Source organism: Sinohyriopsis cumingii, chromosome 3 (genome assembly GCF_028554795.1).
Source record: "Sinohyriopsis cumingii isolate HCF-2022 chromosome 3, ASM2855479v2, whole genome shotgun sequence".
Taxonomy (NCBI): Eukaryota; Metazoa; Mollusca; class Bivalvia; order Unionida; family Unionidae; genus Sinohyriopsis; species Sinohyriopsis cumingii.
Window position 1 is genome coordinate 10,532,159 of NC_142963.1, and position 10,007 is coordinate 10,542,165.

Sequence of the window (10,007 nt, forward strand, 5' to 3'; positions counted from 1 at the left end):
TACCCATAGATGAGATATTTATGGAAACATTTGCCATGAACACAATCAGTTAAAGTGGGTACAGGTGTAAAATAAATAGAGATGTACTTCCGAAACATGGGCGAAACATGGCATTACGTATGACCTTTGAAATTTATTTCAATTTTGCCCCAATTCCCATTTGCTCACTCATGTCTTTGAATCACTAAAGATGAAACGGCCGATATGTCGATCGCTTTATTCCATAACATACAGCAGACTATTACTATTAGAGCCACAGGATTATGCATAGGAGCTCTAAAAATGTATTAAGCTATTGTGAGGTATTAATGGTTATTGGAAGTCCGCATCACTTGTAATTTGATGCAATTTCATATACTTGGCACCAGTTTGGCACCATATCTGAAATCTATCAGCGAGAGATACAAGTATTCTCCATATCAGTACTTAAATGTCTGCCTTTAAAACAATTACTTTCAGTTATCGTCGGACCTTTATTAACGAGGCACTTAAGTTATAAACTAAATTATTCAGGAATATTGAATCTACAATATCGTCAGAAATGCAAGCATATTGTTTCATTTTCATGTTTAAGTAGAATAGGATCTAGGCAACAGTAACCCGTGAACCTATGCTATAAACAATGTGCAGCACGTCTATAGATACGTATGAGTTAGTAGTAGTGTCCATGGCAATTTAATTTTCATTTAGTTCATAGTTATAATGTCGTTAATAACATCACCATAAATCCGATAAAAATAGATTATTTTAGTTACATTTGCAATAGTCTAATGTAGATATCAGTTATAGTTTGATACACAGAAGATTAATAATATACTCAGTGTTAAGTAATACGATTTGCAAAAAGCTGAGGAATATCTTTTTTATTAAGTTAGTATTTGATATTTGGGACGATTTGCGCAAATAGTTAATGTATTAAACATGTTCTTCCTCCACCATTAATACTGGCCGCAATGTATAGCCTATCGTGTGCTGAAAAATGGCGTTAAACCCTACAACAACAACAAAAGCAAATCAGTATAATATACTTAATCCATAGTTGAAACAGTCACGTTAAAATGCATACACTTAAGATATACAGGACGTTTCGTACAGTTGCTGCCCAATTAAATCATGTATTACCGTATTTACCTGTGTGGTTTCATTGCTGCTGTATGAAATGACTAATAATGTTATTTACTATATCAGGACTCAAAATAAATAATAGGTTAGGCAGTAATCACTCAGTCACATTTTCAGTCTATTAGTCATATTCTCAGCCAATATCTCAACCACCTTCTCATGGAATGTTTCACTCAGTCTCTTACGTATATTCTCCTTAATGTGTCCGTTAGTAGTCGGCACATTTGTTTTAATGGGAGACTTCCATGCACACTTTCAGTCTTTGCCATATAGGAAGTACTTCTAGCAGTATGGTGAAGCGAAATCTACCGCGATACAGAGTGTTAGTTGATATCATCATTGCGAACGTTATGACTACATCAATTGTTCTTACTCTTTCCATTAAGCAGTTGTTTTAATTTTTTATTGATTGTAATTGTTCTCTATTTTGTTCCGAAATCTTTAAATATTTACTCTTAACTTATTATTCCATCTGCATTAATCCTGCGTTCTATAATTTTAAACACTTTCAGCTGTTCTTGCTTAACAAAATGTTTTGCCTTGGTCGCCCAAGGTGTTGATCTCTTATGGCAACTGTAATCTGTTTCCAATAAATTTAAACATCGGACTTAGTAGAGACTTTTATCAGCAACTCTATGATATTATTATAATCCCTATTTCTCCCTCCTCTTTTATAATAAGTAATCTTTCCAATCCAGGTGAATGGTGTACATTTTGCACTTCATAAAACGTTTCATTTAGTTCAAATTCTAATTGCATTAATTGATGTTTAACTGTGGTTTTATGGGCGTACAATATTTCTTATCAAATATTCAGGGTACTACATCGGTTGTTTGATCTTGACTTCTAGTTTAGTGGGTATTTACGTCGTCTATCCACAATAGTTATCACATGTATAAATCCTAGTATGTATCTGTGTCGTGAACCTTATCATCAATTATTCCCTTACAGATGTAAGATATATTTGTTGAATTAAAATATATCTCTCCTTACTATATGAATACAATAGGGTTTTGCATTTTAGTTCGTAATTCTTCCGATATGTTTTACAGTTTCATCAAGAAATCAAAAACTGCTCTAAAATACAAGATATCTTTTTAAATTATTGGTTTATATATTCTTGTTTCTTGAATTTGTTTTCAAAAACACCTGATTGAATAATGTAGCTGCTAGATTTGTGCAGGATGGTGCCAATAACAATCATGTCACTGGTACACAATGTCTCAAGAATGTAGTGAGTTCTGAGTCGACGTCGGACAGACGTTTCCTTGGCACTGACGCACCAGTAAACTTTGCATCCGACACGAGTCTACGTCTGCAATTATCACAGCTATTGATTTGTGTCGCAGTTTTAAAATGCTGAATCTCGCTCGAGTATACCTTCAAAATCACAAACGATAACAAACGGATTTTTTCAACTGATACGTCTAGGTCTTGAATTTTACAAAACAAATTATTAAATTATCTCCATTCTTAAGAAGTCCTTATGGCTGTGATCATTTTTTCGGTGTGTTGAAAATAAATGCAGGCTTTTTCGTGTTAATTTATATGTGGTGACACCAATTTTCGAAACCCCTTTATTCCAACATAATGGCACCTTTCATCTTTATAGTCATCATGGCCGCCACAGTGCAATATAATCAACGTGTCGACGTCTATTTTAGCTTTTGTTAGATCTATTGCCATAGGAATCATGTAGGTTTACACAATGCCAAACATTTTCCTCCTTCACATATTTCACAAACCTTTACGGGTGTATTAAATTCGTGCCTAATTTCCAAATTGTCTATATTTTCCCCACTATCTGCCGAACTAATGATTGAATGATTCGCAAAACTGTATATTGGTAGTCTATGTACAAAGTCATTTATTATATTTCATACGCTCTCACACAAAAGAAACACATACCGCCTTACTTTTGCATGTAAACACGTTATGCAAGATGGGTTTAAGCTTCAGCATCCCTTTAGCGATTGATATCAATGGAATTAGTTAAAATGCAATCCTGCCCAATATTCATTTTATACTTTTCTATCCAAAATCTCTGTTCAGTTTATTTACAAACCTTGTCTTGTATTATAATCCTCTGTAGATCAATTCGCTCAACCTAACCCTCAGTGGTTCATTTTCAAAATCTGTTAAATCTAGATTTATAATCCTAATTTCCAATTAATTATTTTACTGAAGACCTTTTACAAATATGATTTAATATCATCGAAAAACTCATACTAATTTGCTTGTTCACGTATTAAAATCAACAAAATCAATACTCATTCAATTTCTCTTAAGTTATTTTCTTTGTCGTTTAGAAATAGTTGCTAGGTGAACTTTTAACTATTTTAAATATGTTTGACTAGAATTATTTGCCTATATATTGCACCATTTTTCATGTGTTTTAAAACTATTCACCAAGTGACTTTTATGTGAAATTTATCAAAACGCATCTCCATTCTCTGCATCTCTTGGGACAACATCTCTGCACACATCTTATCTCCTCGAGGGACAAAATTCGTCGAATTTTCTTAGGTTAGAAATTATTTCGTTTTAGAAGGAACATTTTATCCCTGACATTATAGATGACAGTGTAGAAAAATATTAGAGGTTCTGCATAAGACAACATAAATGTATATACTATAGTCCAGGGGCATGAGGTAATTGTTTGATTTCGAAATAGGTGAGTAGTCCAGAAAAGATATAGTATGTGGAAAATAAATTTATAATTGCAACCCCCTAAAAATGTGTCCATTTGTAAAGTATTGATGACCAACTCCTGCCCACCTTCTTGCTTCGTTGGTTTTGTCACGACTTAAAGTTTCTTACTTATTTCGACCCGAGTATTACCTTCAGCTCCATTTGGTCGAAAGATTGAAAGTCTCACTAGTGCATAATGTCATTGAACTTTACCAAACTTTCAACAAAATAGCAAAGCAAAATGTTTTCCTGGTTGTTCCGTGTTACATCTTTCCTCGACATTTCAATTAAGAAACATTACACAAATGTATGGAGATGTTACTCCAAAATTTAAATTGCGGTTATTTATATTAGTCAGAAATTTTAAAGAATAATATATTAAACCAAGTAAAGTTTGACGACGGCGGGTCTAATTCATAGATCTACCAAATTATGGGTCTCGCACTTTACAAAGTTTAACTCGGAGAAAGAATTAAAAATTAGAGACAACGTAATGGAGGTGGGAACATCAGTGAGATTGTGCACAATATAATGTACCTTATATTAACCCGTAAAATAGGGTTTTGTCTTTTATTATTTTATTTTCTGTTTTGCTTTATGTTGCTTTTGCTTTTTTTGTTGGCGAATAGGGTTTTCTCAGCTTCTTGAACCATCGCTGATGTTACGTATATTTGACTTAATTTAATTGTTTGAATATTAGTTTTAAATTTTTATTCCATTACATGTTATAGTAATGTAATTTTGTTTGACATTTTTCAGAAATTAGTTTGACCTGACATTTTTTTGTCAACACTAATAATTCAACTTTGTATCCTTAAGCTGACCTATTACTTGAACCTGATTCAGAATTTGTAACAGTTGAGGTAAACAACTTTTTTCCTTCTTCATGTTTAATGTGTGATTTAAAGAATTAAATTTTTGGCAAATTCCACTGATGGAAAAGCAAAGGGAATTTTGGCCTTCGTGACTCCAGATGGGCTTATCAATATAAAGTGATGCCGTTTGGATGAAATGGTCGCTAAGTACTTTTCAACGTCTCATGAATATGATCACCTCTGATCTAGGCAATTGTGATGCTTACATCGATGGTGTCATCATCTACAACGACACCTGGAAAGAATATTTAGAAACAATTCTTTGACAGACTCACAAATGCATGTTTGACAATTAATTTATCGAAAGGTGAGTTCTGCCGTGCTAGTGTAACTTTTCTAGGACATATCGTGGGACATGGACAAGTTAAACATATATATGCTAAGGTCAAGGCTATCTCTGAATTCCCTGTGCCTGATAGTAAAAAGCAACTGATGCGATTTTTAGATATGGCTGGATACTATAGGAACGTTTTGTCCAATTTTTCTATAATTGCTGAACCTCTGACAAACTTAGTGAGCAAGAAAAATAAGTTTCTTTGGACTGAAAAATGTCAGGAGGCTTTTGATAAGTTAAAAGCCATACTTAAAAGAGCGCCAGTTCTTACAGCCCCAAATTTCAGCCAATCATTTAAGCTGTATATTGATGCAAGTGATGTTGGGGTTTGAGCAGTATTGATTCAAGAAGACGAAAATGGTGTTGATCATCCAGTGTGCTATTTTTCTAAGAAATTAAATAAGTACCAAAGAAATATCTCAACAATCGAGAAGGAATGTTTGGCTTTGATATTGTCATTACAACATTTTGAAGTTTACATTAGTTCAGCTCCTTCTTCAATTATTGTGTTTGGTGAGTACAGCCCCTTTACTTTCATCGGCAAGATGAAAACTAATAATCACAGACTAATTCGGTAGAGTTTGCTGTTACAGGAATATAACATTCACATCAGTCACATCAAAATATAAAGATAGTTTAATAGCAGATGCACTTTCCCGTGTATAGAAATGTATTATTTCATGTACACTTTGTATAATTCATATGAGTTCTTCTTATGGATTTTTTAATCTCATGTGTAATTTATCTATGGTAAAAAGAAAGCTTTATCATATAAATCTTTCTTTTTCATTATGGGGGAAGTGTTATGTATATTTCTAAATACCTAATAATAGAACTTTGAATTTTTATGCTGACCTAGTTCCTGACCCTGACTCAAATTTCGTAACAGTTAGTAACAGGTAAACATTTATTTTTAAATTCCATCTTAATGTGTGATTTAAAAAGTGAAATCGAGGCTGTACTGGGTCTACCAGACATTTTACATGTAATAGCCTCTATTTCGAAATTTTGGTTTTGCCGGAATTGCGCAGTAGTCAGGTTTAATACCGATGTTTTGAGAAATAATCTCAGTTGGGCTTTAAAACACTTAGATATCAAAGTGTTTTTTCTGTTGTGACCAGTTGGAGTTACATTTTAATTTTTCTTCAAATTATTTGGATTCTAAGAGAATAATTTTGGAATAGGCATGAACTCATCAGCTTCATGTACTGAGACTGGAATAGGCATGAACTCATCAGCTCCATGTACTGAGTCTGGAATAGGCATGAACTCATCAGTTCCATGTACTGAGTCTTGAATAGGCATGAACTCATCAGCTCCATGTACTTGTACCTGTCTTACACACACCTGGATATGGTTATCTAGCATGCTTAGATTTTATAATGCATTTAGAAAAGATATAGTTAAAAGCATATTTTATTGCGTCAGAATAATTGTGACATTAAACAAGGCAATACCGATTGGAAACAGATTAGAAATATGTATTATATGATTCATAATGAAATATCGAAATAGATCAGTGTGAGAAAAAATTGATATCGATATTACGGCGATATCACATCTGAAACTATTTTATGTTTCACTTCAGGAACGATGTCTCGCTTATGTATATTATATTTATATAACTAGGCCCAATTGATTATTTTTTCATCTTCTTTTCCGTCCTTCTTTCTCTCCATCAATGTGGAAATATCATAAATTATGACAACCCTGACAAACTGAAGAAACTCTGCGGTGCCATCAAAAACGAAATGCCTGAAATAAACTCAAAACAACAAAAAGTTCGTTTCAAGTGTTGATGTATTTTAGCAAATGTAATTTTCCAAATAAATTGTGTAATTTGTCAATATCTGAACTCAGCTAGTCTGTTTGAATTTGACATTCATTGATACTCGTGCCTGTTAAACTCTACATCAAACTCTAGAATGCTTTAGGGCGAAACTGCATTAAATATAATACTGCAAAATTGTTAATTGATGTTCTTGTGTAATTTCATACTCATAAAAATGGCTAAAATGGAGGTAAATGAGTGCTGAGTGTACACTGAGACTAAATGTCAATACAATAATTGAGAGTAGCGTCTGTTAGCAAAGTACATTTCAAGCTTCACGTTTGAACTGACCAATAAACAATATTCTAATAGGCAAACTAACAATCATACAAATCTTACATTTAAGGTCATTTACGTTCTGAAGTCAGGTAAAAAGAGCCATCTGAAATCATTAAAAACACGCACCAAGACTTTCCACTGTAGCAATAAGTGCTAGAAATGTGTACATAAACTCAGCGGTCCAAATTACTACAAAATGTCAGAACTTCATTTTATCAACGTAGTTATAGACCCATTAACCGTATTGACACAGAATAGAGCAACTGTCCGTGGGAACCGATGGTTTCTGAATTCAAATATATAGTAGCAGAGAGGGCGAACAGACCATATGATTCCGACAAACAAATAAAACAAACAAAAAATAAAATCTGTGGAAGGGTCCAGATTTTCACAAATAAACGTTTCCTTGAAATGATTTTATTTTTTGTTGAAACCAACCCCATCAATAAAACCTTAGTTCGAAAAGGTAGCTGAAAAATAAAGTACTCTACGTGTTTATTTATTTTTTTTGTTTAATTACTGGACGACCAACATTGGTAGGCGCCCTCTCTGCTGCTATTAATTAAAAAATTGTTATGTTAAAAAATAATGGTACATCCAGAATCTCATACTGCAAGAATAGCACGAGAACGATTAGAAGCAATTAAAAAATTTCTTCCCGTGCGAGATTCATTTAGAAAAAATCTACAAGCGCAACAAGAAGCACAAGTTGAGTACGAAGAGGACACTAAAAAACTGTTTAAGCCCGTCACTGCAGCTACTGAGCAAGTTACAACAGTCATCAAGGAGGATCTTCTTCCGGTATCAAAACAAACAGCAGAACAAACCGAAAAAATAGCAAGAAGAACTAAACAAACAAAAAAGATTTTACGAGATCTTCCACCTGGCATAGCCATGGAAATAGCTGCGGCTCAACCTCCACCTGTTGGTGAGGAAATACTTGAAGAAATTGGAAAACTTCGTGCTGAAGTCGCCGACGTGCAAAAGGAGCATGCACATGAACCCGAACTAGTAGAAGTAAACGTAGATTTGATTGCAAGATTCAAAGAAGGAGTTGTTGAAGAAATTAGAAATACTAAAAGAGAACAATTACCCGAAAAAATATTAAATAGTATGTTTAATAAATCTGATATTTTTAAACCCCGTCATGAAAAAATAAATGATGATAACCTTATTAAATATATATATCGCGTATATTACAACAAAAAACAAGCTAGAGGTCAAGAATATAAAAATCTTAATGAAGAAGTAAAAAAACTTAGAGTGAGACTGAAACAACTAGAACAAGAACAACTCTCCCAGTTTCAGCTTCCTTCACCTCTGCAACAAACAGAACAAAAACAATCTTCTTCATCGCTGTCAAAATTTAAAAAGCTATTTAGAACGACACCATCTAAGAAACCAGACGAAGGAGCTACTGGCAGTGGTCTGGGAGATAATTTTGTTTGTCCTGATAATATCATTAATGATGTGTCACGGTTAGAGGTTCTCATAGGAGGAAAACGTGCCGGAAATAATTCCCCAGAAATAATTAATGAAGCATCTGATATTTGTCGGCGATTATTTCAAGGTGGTATCATGGATATCGGCGTTTACCGAGAACTTATCGATGAACTTGTTGATGACTAGTTGTTAAATAAATGGTAAATTAAAAAAGATGATCATACATGATAATCATCGTAAACCCATGCAGGTCAGAGCGGTAAACTCACGATTACCAATCTACAGAGCTACTTACGGAGATGGACTTGGTGATGTTGTGCGGGGATTATTTACAAGGATAGCTCCAAAAGCAGCACCTATTGCAAAACAAATATCGATGAAAGCTATAGATATTGTTCGTGATAAAGCGCCTGGAGCAATTGTCAATGTTGCTGGTAAGGCATTCTCGGCAATCAAAGAAAGACTAGCACGATTATTGCGACGAAAACAACAACCACCAGTAAAATTACCAAGTACTGAAATTATGCCAGCAGACGTAAGTAAAATAATAAATCAGGCTGCAAATCAAAAACTAGCAGCGATATCTGAAGAAGCAGAAAAAAATATAACAGCAAATTTAATAGCGGAAGCGGTCTTCGTCGACGATGATCATCATTTGAAAAATGGTAACTATAATAAAAATGTTCAAGCGTGAATCAGACACAGCATTTGCTATGGAGGCACCTGTCCTTAAGTATGAATCTATACGTGATTATCAGTTTTATTCTTATGACGCAAGACAACCAAATCAGCGGGGGAGAATCGAATTATAGGTTCATGATACAAGTAGATATTTCTTGCCCGCTGAGGCGTTTATTGAAGTAGAAGGTAGACTTGTAACGAATGTTGTAGCTAATACGCCATATGATATCAATTTGCGTGTTGGTTTTGTCAACAACGGGATTATGGCGTTGTTTGATAGCGCCACATACATGATTGATGGAAAAAATATTGAATCAATTCAGAAGGATGTTGATGTTGCCACAACAATAATTGGTCTAGCGAGATATTCTGACGACTTTACAAGATAGGCTGGTCCAACAATGATGTTTGCTAAGGATATTACCAACAACGCCGATCATGTTCAGTATACTAAATTACAAACACCTCGAGATACTGCATCTGATCCACAACCAGCTGATTTTGAACACGCAGACAGACCAGGTGCTGCTTTTGATATTATAAAGAATGTTAATGCGACTTACAACCTAGGATTTGCAACGCGCCGAGCAGCGCTGTCGGGACATAGTAGAAATTTTTCATGTGCAATTCCATTATCTCACATCTTTGGATTTTGCAGAAATGTTAGGTCATCTTTGGAGCTAAACACACAATTGTACTCGTAAGAAAAGGTGATGATAATGATGCAATCTGGCGAGGTGCTGGTGTTGCT